Below are 19,970 nucleotides of genomic sequence, written 5' to 3' on the forward strand. Positions count from 1 at the left end.
TTCGTACAGTTCAGAACGTGTGGAAAAACTGATATTCCCGTAAAACTTTTGTTTAGTTTGGCGAATAAACTACATTACACCATTCCAGAACTAGGCACTGGGTTCATAATTATTGGAATTTAGCCAGCAAAAAATGTACTTCTGGCAATTTAGCGCCGTCTCTGTCATTATCTGCTTGGTCATCATGGCGAACAGGAAACAAGTGTCCAGTGATTAAAAAAAACCGAATTATTGTAACATACAAGTTTCATGTCTCTTTCCGGTATTGCTACACAACTTAATGTGCCGAAATCTACTGTTCAAAGCATAATTGTCAAGTTTAAGCTTACAGGGTCAACTGCTAAACTCCACCGTTCCGGACGCCCCACCAAAATTCCAGAGAGAACCAAGAGGAAGGTTCTCAGAGAAGTTAGTAAGAACCCTCGTTTAACACGTAATGACATACAGAAACTAGTAAGAGAAACTGGGGTTGAAGTAAGCACCTCTACAGTTACGAACATGTTACGATCCTCTGGGTTCAAAGCATGTCGTCCTTGTAGAACTCCATATTTAAAGCCTGTTCATTTAGAAGCACAATTGAGGTATGCAAGAAAGCATGTATATTAACCCTTCACCTATTGGAAGAGTATTCTTTGGTCAGACGAGACTAAAATCGAGCTCTTCGGCCACAATAATGTTTGCTATGTTTTCTGTAAGAAGGGGGAACGAAATCTTCCAAAGAACACCGTCCTTATACTTAAACACGGAGATGACTCGATCATGCTATGTGGTTCCTTCAGCTCTTCTGGTATAGGCAGCCTTCACCGCGTCAATGGAATCATGAAAAAAAGAGAGTATGTTGATATATTATGCACTTATATCAAGAATGATGCTCGGAACTTGCGGCTTGAGCGTCGTTGGATCTCCCAGCACGACAGTGACCCTGAGCACACATCGAAATATGTGCAATCCTTGTTGTAGAGGAACCATATAAGCGTTCTGGAGTGGCCATCGCAGTCACCCGACCTCAACCCAATTGAAAACGTTTGGCATGAGTTGAAGACCAGGGTTCATCAGCGTCATCCAAAAAACTTGCAAGAGTTGGAGGCCTTCTGTAAAGAAGAATGGAAGAAAATACCAGTCGAGTACTGTCAAACGATCATGGAGGGTTATGAGGAGAGATTGCGTCAAGTTATTCACCTGAAAGGCTACACAACTGGCCTAATCGCGATACTTTTTATGTTATGAGGAAAAAAACTACTCACGACGTAGGGGTACGAACACTTTCTGCCGTAACCGTAAATCACTTTCACGTATCAGTCCCCAAATATAGTCTCCCATCATGTTTTTGTTATACGCTCCCAGGTCACAAAAGCAAAGTTCGAAGAGAAAATAGGTGTTTTCCATTTACTTTAGGCATAAGCAATTGGAAAATAACACTTTCTGTCCAGGAACAAGAAAAAGTAAAAATTGTGTTACATAGTGTATCATACAGAAATCCATTAGTAAAAGGCCCGGCATGGCCTGGTGGTTAAGGCGCTTGACTCGCGGGTTCGAATCCAAGGCACTCCAAACATGCTCGCCCTTTCAGCCGTGGGGGCGTTTTAATGTGACGGTCATTCCCACTATTCGTTGGTAAAACAGTAGCCCAAGAGTTGGCTGTGGGTCATGATAACTAGCTGCCTTTCCTCTAGTCTTACACTGCAAAATTAGAGACGGCTAGTGCAAAATTAGTGCAGATAGCAAACAAACAAACAAACCATTAGTAAAATTCCAGAACATTTAAAACAAGAGAAAGTTTTGTTTTCAATCTTCCTACTTTGAATAGGGACAGTTTTCTTGTAAACACACAAACTAGGTGTAGACGCTTACCAAACTCTAAAAGGATGTACGTATGTCTTTGTGTATAACTACAGAGCGGCCAATAGGTGGAGAACAGGTTTGTTTGTTTTTGAATTTTGCGCAAAGATACACGAGGGCTATCTGCGCTAGCCGTCCCTAATTTATCAGTATAAGACTAGAGGGAAGGCAACTAGTCATCACCACCCACCGCCAACTCTTAGGCTACTCTTTTGCCAACGAATAGTGGGATTGGCTGTCACATTATAACGCCCCCACAGGTGAAAGGGAAAGCATGTTTGATTCGACCGGGATTTTTATCTCTTATGTTTGACTTCCCTTCACACCTAACTTAATAAAAATGTGACCACCTGACAATCATCATTCAGTTCCCGTTTGGGAATCTTTTAATTACAGTAAAATAAAACAAAAAATATGCCTAGTTATCCTCTATGCAAAGAGATGGCCTGACTCTTGACAGTGAGAGGGGAATCCATCCCTCATTATGTGGTATTCCAGTCGGTCTGATGACCACTGCTATAGGATTTGTCAGTAATGAAGGGCAGATACAGCTCCCACACTGCTGTACATTCCTCATTACTTTTACTCATTAATTATTTTTGGAATTATAGTTTAATGTGAATCACCGCTGTACGTGTGGTAGTTTGAATTGATGAATCTGAAGGCTAAACAGGTGGTTTTTCCAGTTCAGTTAATGCTGGTAATTACTAAACCTGTGGAAATAGGCTTCACGCTGTTAGTAGTTATGCAGTGGATCTCGTAATGAAATAATTTTGTATTCATGCAAATAAATATGTCAACCTAGTAAAATAAAAATACTAGTGACCTACAAACGTGGCATCTACAATACATAGACACAAGTTTCAAAAGACGGTTAGTTTAAACCTTGTTAATTTCACAAAGATAAAAATACTGTTAATTTAAACGTTGTTAACTTCATAATAGTTTAAGACAAGCTTGAAAATACTGTTAGTTTAAACCTTGTTAACTTCATAAAAGTATAGAACATGCTCGAACATACTGTTACTTTAAACCTTGTCGAGTTTATTAAAGTACAGGACATGCTTGAAATTATTGTTAATTTAAACCTTGTTAAATTTACAAAGGTAAAAATACTGTTAATTTAAACATTGTTAACTTCACAATAGTTTAAGACAAGCTTGAAAATACTGTTATTTTAAACATTGTTAACTTCATAAAAGTATAGAATATACTTGAAAATACTGTTAGTTTAAACTTTGTTAACTTTAAAAAGGTAAAAATACTGTTGGTTTAAACTTTGTTAATTTCATAAAAGTATAGAACATGCTCGAACAAATTGTTAGTTTAAACCTTGTCAACTTCATTAAAGTATAGGGCATGCTTGAAAATGCTGTTAGTTTAAACATTTATAACTTCATTGAAGCATAGAACATGCTTGAAAATACTGTTAGTTTAAACCTTGTTAACTTCATAATAGTATAGAACATGCTCGAACATACTGTCAGTTTAAACCTTGTTAACTTTATTAAAGTATAGAACATGCTTAAAAATAATGTTAGTTTAAACCTTGTTAACTTCCTTAAAGTATAGAAAATGCTCGAACATACTGTTAATTTAAAACTATTTAATGTCATTAAAGTATAGAGCATGCTCGAAAATACTGTTAGTAAAATCCTTTTTAACTTCATTAAAATATAGAACATGCTTAAAAATACTGTTAGTTGAAACCTTGTTAATTCATTAAAGGATAAAACGTGCTTGAAGATACTGTTAGTTTAAACCTTGTTAACTTTACAAAGGTAAAAAATGTTAATTCAAACCTTGTTAACTTCATAAACGCATAGAACACTCTCGAAATTATTGTAAGTTTAAACCTCGTTAACTACGTAAACGCATAGAACACAAATGAAAATACTGTTAGTTTAAACATTGCTAACATGACAAAGGTATAGAGCAAGCTTGAAAATACTATTATTTAAACCTTGTTAACTTTATAATAGTATAGAATATACTTGAAACTATTGTTAGTTTAAACCTTGTTAACTTCAATTAAAGTATAGAACATGCTTGAAAATACTGTCAGTTTAAAACTTGTTAACTTTAAAATAGTTTAGGACATGCCTGAAAATACTGTTAGTTTAAACATTCTTAACATCATAAACGCATAGAACACGAATGAAAATACTGTTAATTTAAACCTTGTTAACTTCATAAAATTATAGAACATGCTCGAACATACTGTTCGTTTAAACCTTGTTGAGTTCATTAAAATATAGGACATGTTTGAAAATACTGTTAGTTCAAAAATTGTTAATTTCATTAAAGTTTGTTTGTTTGATTTTGAATTTCGCACAAAGCTACTCGAGGGCTATTTGTGCTAGACGTTCCTAATTCAGCAGTGTAAGACTAGAGGGAAGGCAGCTAGTCATCACCACCCACAGCCAACTCTTGGGCTACTCTTTTACCAACGAATAGTGGGATTGACAATGAATAAACAATTACCAAAACTTATTTTCATTGTGTCTATGTGTGAATAAACAATTACCAAATTGACCGTCACATTATAACGCCCCCACGGCTGAAAGGGCGAGCATGTTTGGTGCGACGGGGATGCGAACCCGCGACCCTCAGATTACGGGTCGCACACCTTAACACGCTTGGCCATGCCGGGCCTTCGTTAAAGTAGAGAACATACCCAAAAATACTGTTAGTCTAAAACTTGCTAAATTCATAAACACATAGAACACGCTTCAAAATATTGTAAGTGTAAACCTTTTTAATTTCATTAAAGTATAGAGCATGCTTGAAAATTCTGTTAGTTTAAACCTTGTTAATTTCATAAAAGTATAGAATATACTTAAAACTACTGTTAGTTTAAACCTTGTTAACTTCAATTAAAGTATAGGGTATGCTTGAAAATACTGTTAGTTTAAACCATGTTAACTTTACAAAGGTAAAAATATTGTTAGTTTAGATCTTATTAACTTCGTAATAGTTTAGGACATGCTTGAAAATACTATTAGTTTAAATCTTGTTAACTTCATACAAAATGTAAAACATGCTTGAAAACATAGCTGGTTTAAACGTTGTTAGCTTCACAGAAATGTAGAAACATGAAAATATAAGTTACACATTAACATTATTCTCTCATTCTATCAACAAATAAAAACTGAGTCTGACACAAACTTTTATAAGAAGTAAATTTAAACGGTCCCAAATATTTCATTGTGTTCAAATAGCTTCACCACTCAAGTCAGAGGTGTGGTAAGAGTGTTACAACAGTTTTAATAAGGAAATATCATTGAAGTCAGAGGTGTGATAGCAGTATTAAGTATGTAAATATGACTGAAGTCAGAGGGGTGATAGCGATGTAAATATGACAGGTGAACACAAGGGTAAACGATCTTAGCTGTTTAAAGTAAACAAAACAACATTTCTTGGTATACGTTGACAGGCAGGCTACTATAAGTATTTCGACAATATCAATTTCGAACCACTAGATGGCAGTGTAAAAATGGTAAGATTCCAAACAAGTGGTATTCTGTGGTATCAAAAATATAACTCTAAGAGGGTGCAATCTATTCAGAATCATTCGCACACGTACCTCGATCCTCAACTTGACTCAACGATAAAACTTGAGGGTCAGAGAGCATAACATTAAAAACCGAGTTTCGACACTCGTAACATCGTCTTGAGCTTAAGAACAACCTAAACATTTTCTGATGGATTAATACAATACAGATTCGTAGTTTCTTAGTTATTTGATCCGATGTGCTAGAACAAATAATTCTAATCAGCTCAAAATCTAAATTAAAGCTGGTAGAAGAATTACCAGAGACTCATTTAGTTTAGTCTGACAGAAGAATTACCAGAGACTCATTTAGTCTGACAAAAGAATTACCAGAGACTCATTTAGTCTGACAGAAGAATTACCAGAAGTTCATTTAGTTTAGTCTGACATAAGAATTACCAGAGACTCATTTAGTCTCACAGAAGAATTACCAGAGGCTCATTTAGTCTGACAGAAGAATTACCAGAGACTCGTTTAGTTTAGTCTGACAGAAGAATTACCAGAGACTCATTTAGTTTAGTCTGGGAGAAGAATTACCAGAGTCTCGTTTAGTTTAGTCTGACAGTAGAATTACCAGAGCCTCATTTAGTCTGACAGAAGAATTACCAGAGACTCGTTTAGGCTGTCAGAAAAGTTACCAGACACTCGTTTAGTCTGACAGAAGAATTACCAGAGGCTCATTTAGTCTAACAGAAGAATTGCCAGAGGCTCATTTAGTTTAGTCTGAGAGAAGAATTACCAGAGACTCGTTTAGTCTGACAGAAGAATTACCAGAGGCTCATTTAATCTGACAGAAGAATTACCAGAGACTCATTTAGTCTGTCAGAAGAGTTACCAGAGACTCGTTTAGGCTGTCAGAAGAGTTACCAGAGACTTGTTCAAGCTGGTAGAAGAATTACCAGAGACTTGTTCAAGCTGGTAGAAGAATTACCAGAGACTTGTTTAGCCTGGCAGAAGAATTACCAGAGACTTGTTCAAGCTGGTAGAAAAATTATCAGAGACTCGTTTAGTCTGACAGAAGAATTACCAGAGGCTCATTTAGTCTGACAGAAGAATTGCCAGAGGCTTATTTAGTCTGACAGAAGAATTACCAGATAATCATTTAGTCTGACAGAAGAATTACCAGAGACTCATTTAGTTTAGTCTGACAGAAGAATTACCAGAGGCTTATTTAGTTTAGTCTGACAGAAGAATTACCAGAGATTCGTTTAGGCTGTGAAAAGAGTTACCAGAGGCTCATTTAGTCTGACAGAAGAATTACCAGAGGCTCATTTAGTCTGACAGAAGAATTGCCAGAGGCTTATTTAGTCTGACAGAAGAATTACCAGATACTCATTTAGCCTGGCAGAAGAATTACCAGAGACTCATTTAGTCTGACAGAAAAATTACCAGAGGCTCATTTAGTTTAGTCTGACAAAAGAATTACCAGAGACTCATTTAGTTTAGTCTGAGAGAAGAATTACCAGAGGCTTATTTAGTTTAGTCTGACAGAAGAAATACCAGACACTCATTTAGTCTGACAGAAGAATTACCAGAGATTCGTTTAGGCTGTGAGAAGAGTTACCAGAGGCTCATTTAGTCTGACAGAAGAATTACCAGAGGCTCATTTAGTCTGATAGAAGAATTGCCAGAGGCTTATTTAGTCTGACAGAAGAATTACCAGATACTCATTTAGCCTGGCAGAAGAATTACCAGAGGCTCATTTAGTCTGACAGAAGAATTACCAGATACACATTTAGCCTGGCAGAAGAATTACCAAAGGCTCATTTAGTTTAGTCTGACAGAAGAATTACCAGAGACTCATTTAGTTTAGTCTGAGAGAAGAATTACCAGAGACTCGTTTAGTTTAGTCTGACAGAAGAATTACCAGAGGCTCATTTAGTTTAGTCTGAGAGAAGAATTACCAGAGACTCCTTTAGTCTGACAGAAGAATTACCAGAGACTCATTTAGTCTGACAGAAGAATTACCAGAGACTCATTTAGTCTGACAGAAGAATTACCAGAGACTCGTTTAGGCTGTCAGAAGAGTTACCAGAGACTTGTTCAAGCTGGTAGAAGAATTACCAGAGACTTATTTAGCCTGGTAGAAGAATTACCAGAGACTCATTTAGTCTGACAGAAGAATTACCAGAGGCTTATTTAGTCTGACAGAAGAATTACCAGATACACATTTAGTCTGACAGAAGAATTACCAGACACTCATTTAGTCTGACAGAAAAATTACCAGAGGCTCATTTAGTTTAGTCTGACAGAAGAATTACCAGAGACTCATTTAGTTCAGTCTGACAGAAGAATTACCAGACTCATTTAGTCTGACAGAAGAATTACCAGAGGCTCATTTAGTTTAGTCTGACAGAAGAATTACCAGAGACTCATTTAGTTTAGTCTGACATAAGAATTACCAGATACTCACTTAGTCTGACAAAAGAATTACTAGAGACTCGTTTAGTCTGACAGAAGAATTACCAGAGATTCGTTTAGGCTGTGAGAAGAGTTACCAGAGACATGTTTAGACTGGCAAAAGAATTACCAGAGGCTTATTTAGTTTAGTCTGACAGAAGAATTACTAGAGAGTCGTTTAGGCTGTCAGAAGAGTTACCAGAGACTTGTTTAAGCTGGTAGAAAAATTATCAGAGACTTGTTTAGTCTGGCAGAAGAGTTACCAGAGACTCGTTTAGTCTGGCAGAAGAGTTACCAGACACTCGTTTAGTCTGACAGAAGAATTACCAGAGGCTCATTTAGTCTGAGAGAAGAATTACCAGAGGCTCATTTAGTCTGACAGAAGAATTACCAGAGGCTCATTTAGTTTAGTCTGACAGAAGAATTACCAGAGACTCATTTAGTTTAGTCTGACATAAGAATTACCAGATACTCACTTAGTCTGACAAAAGAATTACTAGAGACTCGTTTAGTCTGACAGAAGAATTACCAGAGATTCGTTTAGGCTGTGAGAAGAGTTACCAGAGACATGTTTAGACTGGCAAAAGAATTACCAGAGGCTTATTTAGTTTAGTCTGACAGAAGAATTACTAGAGAGTCGTTTAGGCTGTCAGAAGAGTTACCAGAGACTTGTTTAAGCTGGTAGAAAAATTATCAGAGACTTGTTTAGTCTGGCAGAAGAGTTACCAGAGACTCGTTTAGTCTGGCAGAAGAGTTACCAGACACTCGTTTAGTCTGACAGAAGAATTACCAGAGGCTCATTTAGTCTGAGAGAAGAATTACCAGAGGCTCATTTAGTCTGACAGAAGAATTACCAGAGGCTCATTTAGTTTAGTCTGACAGAAGAAATACCAGAGACTCATTTAGTCTGACAGAAGAATTATCAGAGACTCGTTTAGTTTAGTCTGACAGAAGAATTACCAAAGGCTCATTTAGTTTAGTCTGAGAGAAGAATTACCAGAGACTCGTTTAGTCTGACAGAAGAATTACCAGAGACTCATTTAGTCTGACAGAAGAATTACCAGAGACTTGTTCAAGCTGGTAGAAAAATTATCAGAGACTCGTTTAGTCTGACAGAAAAATTACCAGAGACTCATTTAGTGTGACAGAAGAATTACCAGAGGCTCATTTAGTTTAGTCTGACAGAAGAATTACCAGAGGCTTATTTAGTTTAGTCTGACAGAAGAATTACCAGAGACTCATTTAGTCTGACAGAAGAATTACCAGAGACTCGTTTAGTCTGACAGAAGAATTACCAGAAGTTCATTTAGTTTAGTCTGACAGAAGAATTACCAGAGACTCATTTAGTCTGACAGAAGAATTACCAGAGACTCGTTTAGTTTAGTCTGACAGAAGAATTACCAGAGCCTCATTTAGTCTGACAGAAGAATTACCAGAGACTCGTTTAGGCTGTCAGAAAAGTTACCAGACACTCGTTTAGTCTGACAGAAGAATTACCAGAGGCTCATTTAGTCTAACAGAAGAATTGCCAGAGGCTCATTTAGTTTAGTCTGAGAGAAGAATTACCAGAGACTCGTTTAGTCTGACAGAAGAATTACCAGAGGCTCATTTAATCTGACAGAAGAATTACCAGAGACTCATTTAGTCTGTCAGAAGAGTTACCAGAGACTCGTTTAGGCTGTCAGAAGAGTTACCAGAGACTTGTTCAAGCTGGTAGAAGAATTACCAGAGACTTGTTCAAGCTGGTAGAAAAATTATCAGAGACTCGTTTAGTCTGACAGAAGAATTACCAGAGGCTCATTTAGTCTGATAGAAGAATTACCAGAGGCTCATTTAGTCTGACAGAAGAATTGCCAGAGGCTTATTTAGTCTGACAGAAGAATTACCAGAGACTCATTTAGTCTGACAGAAAAATTACCAGAGGCTCATTTAGTTTAGTCTGACAAAAGAATTACCAGAGACTCATTTAGTCTGACAGAAGAATTACCAGAGGCTCATTTAGTTTAGTCTGACAGAAGAATTACCAGAGACTCATTTAGTTTAGTCTGACAGAAGAATTACCAGAGACGCATTTAGTCTGACAGAAGAATTACTAGAGACTCGTTTAGTCTGACAGAAGAATTACCAGAGATTCGTTTAGGCTGTGAGAAGAGTTACCAGAGACATGTTTAGCCTGGCAGAAGAATTACCAGAGGCTCATTTAGTTTAGTCTGACAGAAGAATTACTAGAGACTCATTTAGTTTAGTCTGACAGAAGAATTACTAGAGACTCATTTAGTTTAGTCTGACAGAAGAATTACCAGAGACTTGTTTAAGCTGGTAGAAAAATTATCAGAGACTTGTTTAGTCTGGCAGAAGATTTACCAGAGGCATGTTCCAGCTGGTAGAAGAATTACCACTATCGATATCATGCTGAAACATCCGCTCCTATGGGCTTTACCCCCAAATCTTTTAGGCATTCAGAAACGCCTCTGCATTGCTGTACAATAATTGGTCAAAATTGATATTTATTTAACCTTGTAGTTCACTATGCCTTACTGTTGTTCTATAATTACGTGTCAGTTTTTAGATTTCTGTTTGATAATAAAGAGCCCCCTGTAGTACAGCGGTAAGTCTACGGATTTATAACGCTAAAATCAGGGGTTCGATTCCCCTCGGTTGGCTAAGCAGATAGCCTGATGTGGCTTTGCTATAAGAGAAAAAGCACACACACAATAAAGAAATCTAAAATGTAGAAAACAAGGAACTGGTAAAATAATGTGTGCATTTAGCTGTTCCAATGTTCAGCTTCTGTATATTTAATTAAACTTGTGAAAGAACTGGTGTTTCGGTTAAACTATACCTCCCAGAAACATTTCATGTTCTTAGAACACTGAATATTGTTTCCAAAAATGTGCATTCTCTCAGATTGCTATATATAACTTCAGTTGCTGCTCTTCAAAGCTGAAATGAATCAAAAATAGTTAAGAAAAAATTTCTAACCTCAAACTCAGTTTGGCTCGGCAGGGCCAGGTGGTTAAATCACTCGACTCGTAATCCGAGGGTCGCAGGTTCGAATCCCCGTCACACCAAACATGCTCGCCCTTTCAGCCGTGGGTGCATTATAATGTGACGGTGAATCCCACTTTTCGTTGGTAAAGCCCAAGAGTTGGCGGTGGGTGATGATGACTATCTGCCTTCCCTCTAGTCTTACACTGCTAAATTAGGGACGGCTAGCGCAGATAGCTCTCATGTTGCTTCATGCGAAATTCAAAACAAACCAAACCCAGTTTATGTATTGAACGAGGCCTACAATTCAAAACCTTGCTGAAGAATCATACAGGTTTTATTGAAAAGGGTCTACAGTTCAAAACCTTGCAGAGATCATATAAGTTTGTTGCTTTGGGTTAAAATAAATAAAATGATATTAAACACCTGTCCTCACAATTAAAACAATTAAAGAATAACACTACCAGTAAAACTGTTAAATATCTGTGTTCTGAAATACGCCCGCAGTGGCTCAGTGATATGTATACGGACTTACAACGCTAAAAACCGGATTTCGATACCGATATCTGGGCAGAGCACAGATAGCCCATTGTGTAGCTTTATGCTTAATTCAAAAAAACAAAACAAAAACAACAGCTCTGAAATAAAATAATTTAACATGTATACATTTTGTACACACAGACATATATAGAGAGTAGCAGGGTTATATATCTAAATCTTCAGTAATAATTTTAAATGTATTTCATTATAATACGTTTGGATAAAAACGTCCTCAATAAAGTAAAGCCTTAAACGTTTTAAGATCTTATATTTTATAAAGTGTCGATAAATTGCGCGAACGCCTACTGATCGCATAAACGGGTCGTGTTTTTGTGTCACATAACTTCCCAGTCTGAACTATTCTTAACGATGACGTTTTACATAGTATTAATTCAAGGTTATACTGGAGTGAGATCCTTCGATGGATTTGCTGAATCTCTGAGGTCTATGACTTGAGCAAATACTCATAATAAGTAAATTACCCCTACTTAGGTCATCCAACACCTACGTCTGGGGAAGGTACAGGCATTCGAGTTGTTTTGTATAATAAACACCATCTATCGGGTGTTATTCCAATTAATCTATATAAAAAAAAGGGCTAATGCTGGATTAGGAGCAAAATACAGAAAATTAAAACCAAAACTCTTTAGGGCTAAATCGTAAAACGATAAATAATAATTTGTTTGGCTGTTGATAAAACAATATTCGAACAAAAATCTGTCTTTAAGAATTATTTATTCTACATATCAACAAGAAAAACTTCCTTACTACATAAAATCATTTCAGACGTAAGTAATGCTCAAACGACTTGTAAGCCAGATATAAAAATTGTATTTAACACTATTTAATTACAAAATTAAACTTTGTTTTTACATTAATTCCTTTATATGAATTTTAATATTTATACTTTAATTTTACGAGTGCAGTACTCGTGGTGCTCTACAAGCTTTTAATGCATTTGGTCAAATATCGAAACCAATACTCTTAACCCACGTGTGTATATAAAATAAAATAACAACAAAAATACACGTTATTAAGCACAAGGTAACACAATGGACTCTCTGAGCTGGATCCACTGCGGGTATAGAAAGCCTATTTTTAGTATTATAAACTCACTTAAGCTTAGCGCTGATCACCGAGAGATATTTTTGTAAACAGTTTCGCGGAAATTCTGGCATCCCCTAGTGGTTAAGCAAGTAAGTTTTGGGGGTTTATGACACCACAAAATTCAAGGTTCAATTCTGCAATGAACACCCAAGAAATCGCCCATTCTGAGTTTTTCTAGCCCATATATGAATGGATAAATACAGAAAACATACTATATCTTTGTTAAAAAGAGAGAGAGAAAACATATTTCATTTAAGAAATGTAGGCCCGGCTTGGCCAGGTGGTTAAGGCACTCGCCTCGTAATTCGAGGGTCGCAAGTTTGAATCCCCGTCACACCAAACACGCTCGCCCTTTCAGCCGTGGGTGCGTTATAATGTGACGGTCAATTCCACTATTCGTTGGTAAAAGAGTAGTCAAAGAATTGGCGATGGGTGGTGATGACTAGCTGCCTTCCCTTTGGTCTTACACTGCTAAATTAGAGACGGATAGCCCAGATAGCCCTAGAGTAGCTTTGTGCGAAATTCAAAAAAACAAACAACCAAACTTTATTCGCACACGGATACGACCAGAAGTACCTTATGTGAAGTTTTTGGTTGGTTGGTTTGTCGTTCCATGTGTTTATTCAAACACGTACACAAGGTCTGCTTCTGAAATGCTTATTTACAAACGTAAAGAAAAGGTTTACTTGTGAAATCTTTATTCACACATGAACAAGATCAGAAGAATTCAGGGTGAAATTTTTATTCATACCTAGACACACCCACAAAGACCCAACTAGAAATACTTCCTATGAAGCGTTTATTCACACATAGACACAGCTATAAAGCCTTGTGTGAAATATTCATGGGAATAGCCCCACGAATTCAATGTGAGGTGTTTATTCACACATAAATAAAACAAGAAGAATTCGGCGTGAAATATTTATTCACACGTAGACACAATGAAAATATGTTTTGGTAATTGTTTATTCACACGTAGACACAATGAAAATATGTTTTGGTAATTGTTTATTCACACGTAGACAACAATGAAAATAAGTTTTGGTAATTGTTTATTCACACGTAGACACAATGAAAATATGTTTTGGTAATTGTTTATTCACACGTAGACAACAATAAAAATAAGTTTTGGTAATTGTTTATTCACACGTAGACACAATGAAAATATGTTTTGGTAATTGTTTATTCACACGTAGACACAATGAAAATATGTTTTGGTAATTGTTTATTCACACGTAGACAACAATGAAAATATGTTTTGGTAATTGTTTATTCACACGTAGACAACAATGAAAATAAGTTTTGGTAATTGTTTATTCACACGTAGACACAATGAAAATATGTTTTGGTAATTGTTTATTCACACGTAGACACAATGAAAATATGTTTTGGTAATTGTTTATTCACACGTAGACAACAATGAAAATATGTTTTGGTAATTGTTTATTCACACGTAGACACAATGAAAATATGTTTTGGTAATTGTTTATTCACACGTAGACAACAATGAAAATAAGTTTTGGTAATTGTTTATTCACACGTAGACAACAATGAAAATAAGTTTTGGTAATTGTTTATTCACACGTAGACACAATGAAAATAAGTTTTGGTAATTGTTTATTCACACGTAGACAACAATGAAAATAAGTTTGGTAATTGTTTATTCACACGTAGACACAATGAAAATATGTTTTGGTAATTGTTTATTCACACGTAGACAACAATGAAAATATGTTTTGGTAATTGTTTATTCACACGTAGACACAATGAAAATATGTTTTGGTAATTGTTTATTCACACGTAGACAACAATGAAAATAAGTTTTGGTAATTGTTTATTCACACGTAGACAACAATGAAAATAAGTTTTGGTAATTGTTTATTCACACGTAGACAACAATGAAAATAAGTTTTGGTAATTGTTTATTCACACGTAGACACAATGAAAATAAGTTTTGGTAATTGTTTATTCACACGTAGACAACAATGAAAATATGTTTTGGTAATTGTTTATTCACACGTAGACACAATAAATAAATTTTGGTAATTGTTTATTCACACGTAGACAACAATGAAAATAAGTTTTGGTAATTGTTTATTCACACGTAGACAACAATGAAAATAAGTTTTGGTAATTGTTTATTCACACGTAGACAACAATGAAAATAAGTTTTGGTAATTGTTTATTCACACGTAGACAACAATGAAAATATGTTTTTGTAATTGTTTATTCACACGTAGACAACAATGAAAATATGTTTTGGTAATTGTTTATTCACACGTAGACAACAATGAAAATAAGTTTTGGTAATTGTTTATTCACACGTAGACAACAATGAAAATATGTTTTGGTAATTGTTTATTCACACGTAGACAACAATGAAAATAAGTTTTGGTAATTGTTTATTCACACGTAGACAACAATGAAAATAAGTTTTGGTAATTGTTTATTCACACGTAGACAACAATGAAAATATGTTTTGGTAATTGTTTATTCACACGTAGACAACAATGAAAATAAGTTTTGGTAATTGTTTATTCACACGTAGACAACAATGAAAATAAGTTTTGGTAATTGTTTATTCACACGTAGACAACAATGAAAATATGTTTTGGTAATTGTTTATTCACACGTAGACAACAATGAAAATAAGTTTTGGTAATTGTTTATTCACACGTAGACAACAATGAAAATAAGTTTTGGTAATTGTTTATTCACACGTAGACAACAATGAAAATAAGTTTTGGTAATTGTTTATTCACACGTAGACAACAATGAAAATAAGTTTTGGTAATTGTTTATTCACACGTAGACAACAATGAAAATAAGTTTTGGTAATTGTTTATTCACACGTAGACAACAATGAAAATATGTTTTGGTAATTGTTTATTCACACGTAGACACAATGAAAATATGTTTTGGTAATTGTTTATTCACACGTAGACACAATGAAAATAAGTTTTGGTAATTGTTTATTCACACGTAGACAACAATGAAAATAAGTTTTGGTAATTGTTTATTCACACGTAGACAACAATGAAAATATGTTTTGGTAATTGTTTATTCACACGTAGACAACAATGAAAATAAGTTTTGGTAATTGTTTATTCACACGTAGACAACAATGAAAATAAGTTTTGGTAATTGTTTATTCACACGTAGACAACAATGAAAATAAGTTTTGGTAATTGTTTATTCACACGTAGACAACAATGAAAATAAGTTTTGGTAATTGTTTATTCACACGTAGACACAATGAAAATATGTTTTGGTAATTGTTTATTCACACGTAGACAACAATGAAAATAAGTTTTGGTAATTGTTTATTCACACGTAGACAACAATGAAAATATGTTTTGGTAATTGTTTATTCACACGTAGACAACAATGAAAATATGTTTTGGTAATTGTTTATTCACACGTAGACACAATGAAAATAAGTTTTGGTAATTGTTTATTCACACGTAGACAACAATGAAAATATGTTTTGGTAATTGTTTATTCACACGTAGACAACAATGAAAATATGTTTTGGTAATTGTTTATTCACACGTAGACACAATGAAAATATGTTTTGGTAATTGTTTATTCACACGTAGACACAATGAAAATAAGTTTTGGTAATTGTTTATTCACACGTAGACACAATGAAAATATGTTTTGGTAATTGTTTATTCACACGTAGACACAATGAAAATATGTTTTGGTAATTGTTTATTCACACGTAGACAACAATGAAAATATGTTTTGGTAATTGTTTATTCACACGTAGACAACAATGAAAATATGTTTTGGTAATTGTTTATTCACACGTAGACAACAATGAAAATATGTTTTGGTAATTGTTTATTCACACGTAGACACAATGAAAATATGTTTTGGTAATTGTTTATTCACACGTAGACACAATGAAAATAAGTTTTGGTAATTGTTTATTCACACGTAGACACAATGAAAATATGTTTTGGTAATTGTTTATTCACACGTAGACACAATGAAAATAAGTTTTGGTAATTGTTTATTCACACGTAGACACAATGAAAATAAGTTTTGGTAATTGTTTATTCACACGTAGACACAATGAAAATATGTTTTGGTAATTGTTTATTCACACGTAGACAACAATGAAAATATGTTTTGGTAATTGTTTATTCACACGTAGACAACAATGAAAATATGTTTTGGTAATTGTTTATTCACACGTAGACACAATGAAAATATGTTTTGGTAATTGTTTATTCACACGTAGACAACAATGAAAATATGTTTTGGTAATTGTTTATTCACACGTAGACAACAATGAAAATATGTTTTGGTAATTGTTTATTCACACGTAGACACAATGAAAATAAGTTTTGGTAATTGTTTATTCACACGTAGACACAATGAAAATATGTTTTGGTAATTGTTTATTCACACGTAGACACAATGAAAATAAGTTTTGGTAATTGTTTATTCACACGTAGACACAATGAAAATAAGTTTTGGTAATTGTTTATTCACACGTAGACACAATGAAAATAAGTTTTGGTAATTGTTTATTCACACGTAGACACAATGAAAATATGTTTTGGTAATTGTTTATTCACACGTAGACACAATGAAAATATGTTTTGGTAATTGTTTATTCACACGTAGACAACAATGAAAATATGTTTTGGTAATTGTTTATTCACACGTAGACAACAATGAAAATATGTTTTGGTAATTGTTTATTCACACGTAGACACAATGAAAATATGTTTTGGTAATTGTTTATTCACACGTAGACACAATGAAAATATGTTTTGGTAATTGTTTATTCACACGTAGACACAATGAAAATAAGTTTTGGTAATTGTTTATTCACACGTAGACACAATGAAAATAAGTTTTGTTTTGTTTATTCACACGGACACAATGAAAATATGTTTTGGTAATTGTTTATTCACACGTAGACACAATGAAAATATGTTTTGGTAATTGTTTATTCACACGTAGACAACAATGAAAATATGTTTTGGTAATTGTTTATTCACACGTAGACAACAATGAAAATATGTTTTGGTAATTGTTTATTCACACGTAGACAACAATGAAAATATGTTTTGGTAATTGTTTATTCACACGTAGACACAATGAAAATATGTTTTGGTAATTGTTTATTCACACGTAGACACAATGAAAATATGTTTTGGTAATTGTTTATTCACACGTAGACACAATGAAAATAAGTTTTGGTAATTGTTTATTCACACGTAGACACAATGAAAATATGTTTTGGTAATTGTTTATTCACACGTAGACACAATGAAAATATGTTTTGGTAATTGTTTATTCACACGTAGACACAATGAAAATAAGTTTTGGTAATTGTTTATTCACACGTAGACACAATGAAAATATGTTTTGGTAATTGTTTATTCACACGTAGAAAAATGAAAATAAGTTTTGGTAATTGTTTATTCACACGTAGACAACAATGAAAATATGTTTTGGTAATTGTTTATTCACACGTAGACAACAATGAAAATATGTTTTGGTAATTGTTTATTCACACGTAGACACAATGAAAATATGTTTTGGTAATTGTTTATTCACACGTAGACAACAATGAAAATATGTTTTGGTAATTGTTTATTCACACGTAGACAACAATGAAAATATGTTTTGGTAATTGTTTATTCACACGTAGACAACAATGAAAATAAGTTTTGGTAATTGTTTATTCACACGTAGACACAATGAAAATATGTTTTGGTAATTGTTTATTCACACGTAGACACAATGAAAATATGTTTTGGTAATTGTTTATTCACACGTAGACACAATGAAAATATGTTTTGGTAATTGTTTATTCACACGTAGACACAATGAAAATAAGTTTTGGTAATTGTTTATTCACACGTAGACACAATGAAAATATGTTTTGGTAATTGTTTATTCACACGTAGACAACAATGAAAATATGTTTTGGTAATTGTTTATTCACACGTAGACAACAATGAAAATATGTTTTGGTAATTGTTTATTCACACGTAGACAACAATGAAAATATGTTTTGGTAATTGTTTATTCACACGTAGACAACAATGAAAATATGTTTTGGTAATTGTTTATTCACACGTAGACAACAATGAAAATATGTTTTGGTAATTGTTTATTCACACGTAGACAACAATGAAAATATGTTTTGGTAATTGTTTATTCACACGTAGACAACAATGAAAATATGTTTTGGTAATTGTTTATTCACACGTAGACACAATGAAAATATGTTTTGGTAATTGTTTATTCACACGTAGACACAATGAAAATATGTTTTGGTAATTGTTTATTCACACGTAGACACAATGAAAATATGTTTTGGTAATTGTTTATTCACACGTAGACACAATGAAAATATGTTTTGGTAATTGTTTATTCACACGTAGACAACAATGAAAATATGTTTTGGTAATTGTTTATTCACACGTAGACAACAATGAAAATATGTTTTGGTAATTGTTTATTCACACGTAGACACAATGAAAATATGTTTTGGTAATTGTTTATTCACACGTAGACACAATGAAAATATGTTTTGGTAATTGTTTATTCACACGTAGACACAATGAAAATATGTTTTGGTAATTGTTTATTCACACGTAGACAACAATGAAAATAAGTTTTGGTAATTGTTTATTCACACGTAGACAACAATGAAAATAAGTTTTGGTAATTGTTTATTCACACGTAGACAACAATGAAAATAAGTTTTGGTAATTGTTTATTCACACGTAGACAACAATGAAAATAAGTTTTGGTAATTGTTTATTCACACGTAGACAACAATGAAAATATGTTTTGGTAATTGTTTATTCACACGTAGACAACAATGAAAATAAGTTTTGGTAATTGTTTATTCACACGTAGACAACAATGAAAATATGTTTTGGTAATTGTTTATTCACACGTAGACAACAATGAAAATATGTTTTGGTAATTGTTTATTCACACGTAGACACAATGAAAATATGTTTTGGTAATTGTTTATTCACACGTAGACACAATGAAAATAAGTTTTGGTAATTGTTTATTCACACGTAGACACAATGAAAATATGTTTTGGTAATTGTTTATTCACACGTAGACAACAATGAAAATATGTTTTGGTAATTGTTTATTCACACGTAGACAACAATGAAAATATGTTTTGGTAATTGTTTATTCACACGTAGACAACAATGAAAATATGTTTTGGTAATTGTTTATTCACACGTAGACAACAATGAAAATATGTTTTGGTAATTGTTTATTCACACGTAGACAACAATGAAAATATGTTTTGGTAATTGTTTATTCACACGTAGACAACAATGAAAATATGTTTTGGTAATTGTTTATTCACACGTAGACACAATGAAAATATGTTTTGGTAATTGTTTATTCACACGTAGACACAATGAAAATATGTTTTGGTAATTGTTTATTCACACGTAGACACAATGAAAATAAGTTTTGGTAATTGTTTATTCACACGTAGACACAATGAAAATATGTTTTGGTAATTGTTTATTCACAC

This window comes from Tachypleus tridentatus, chromosome 12 (genome assembly GCF_004210375.1).
Source record: "Tachypleus tridentatus isolate NWPU-2018 chromosome 12, ASM421037v1, whole genome shotgun sequence".
In the NCBI taxonomy this organism is placed as follows: Eukaryota; Metazoa; Arthropoda; class Merostomata; order Xiphosura; family Limulidae; genus Tachypleus; species Tachypleus tridentatus.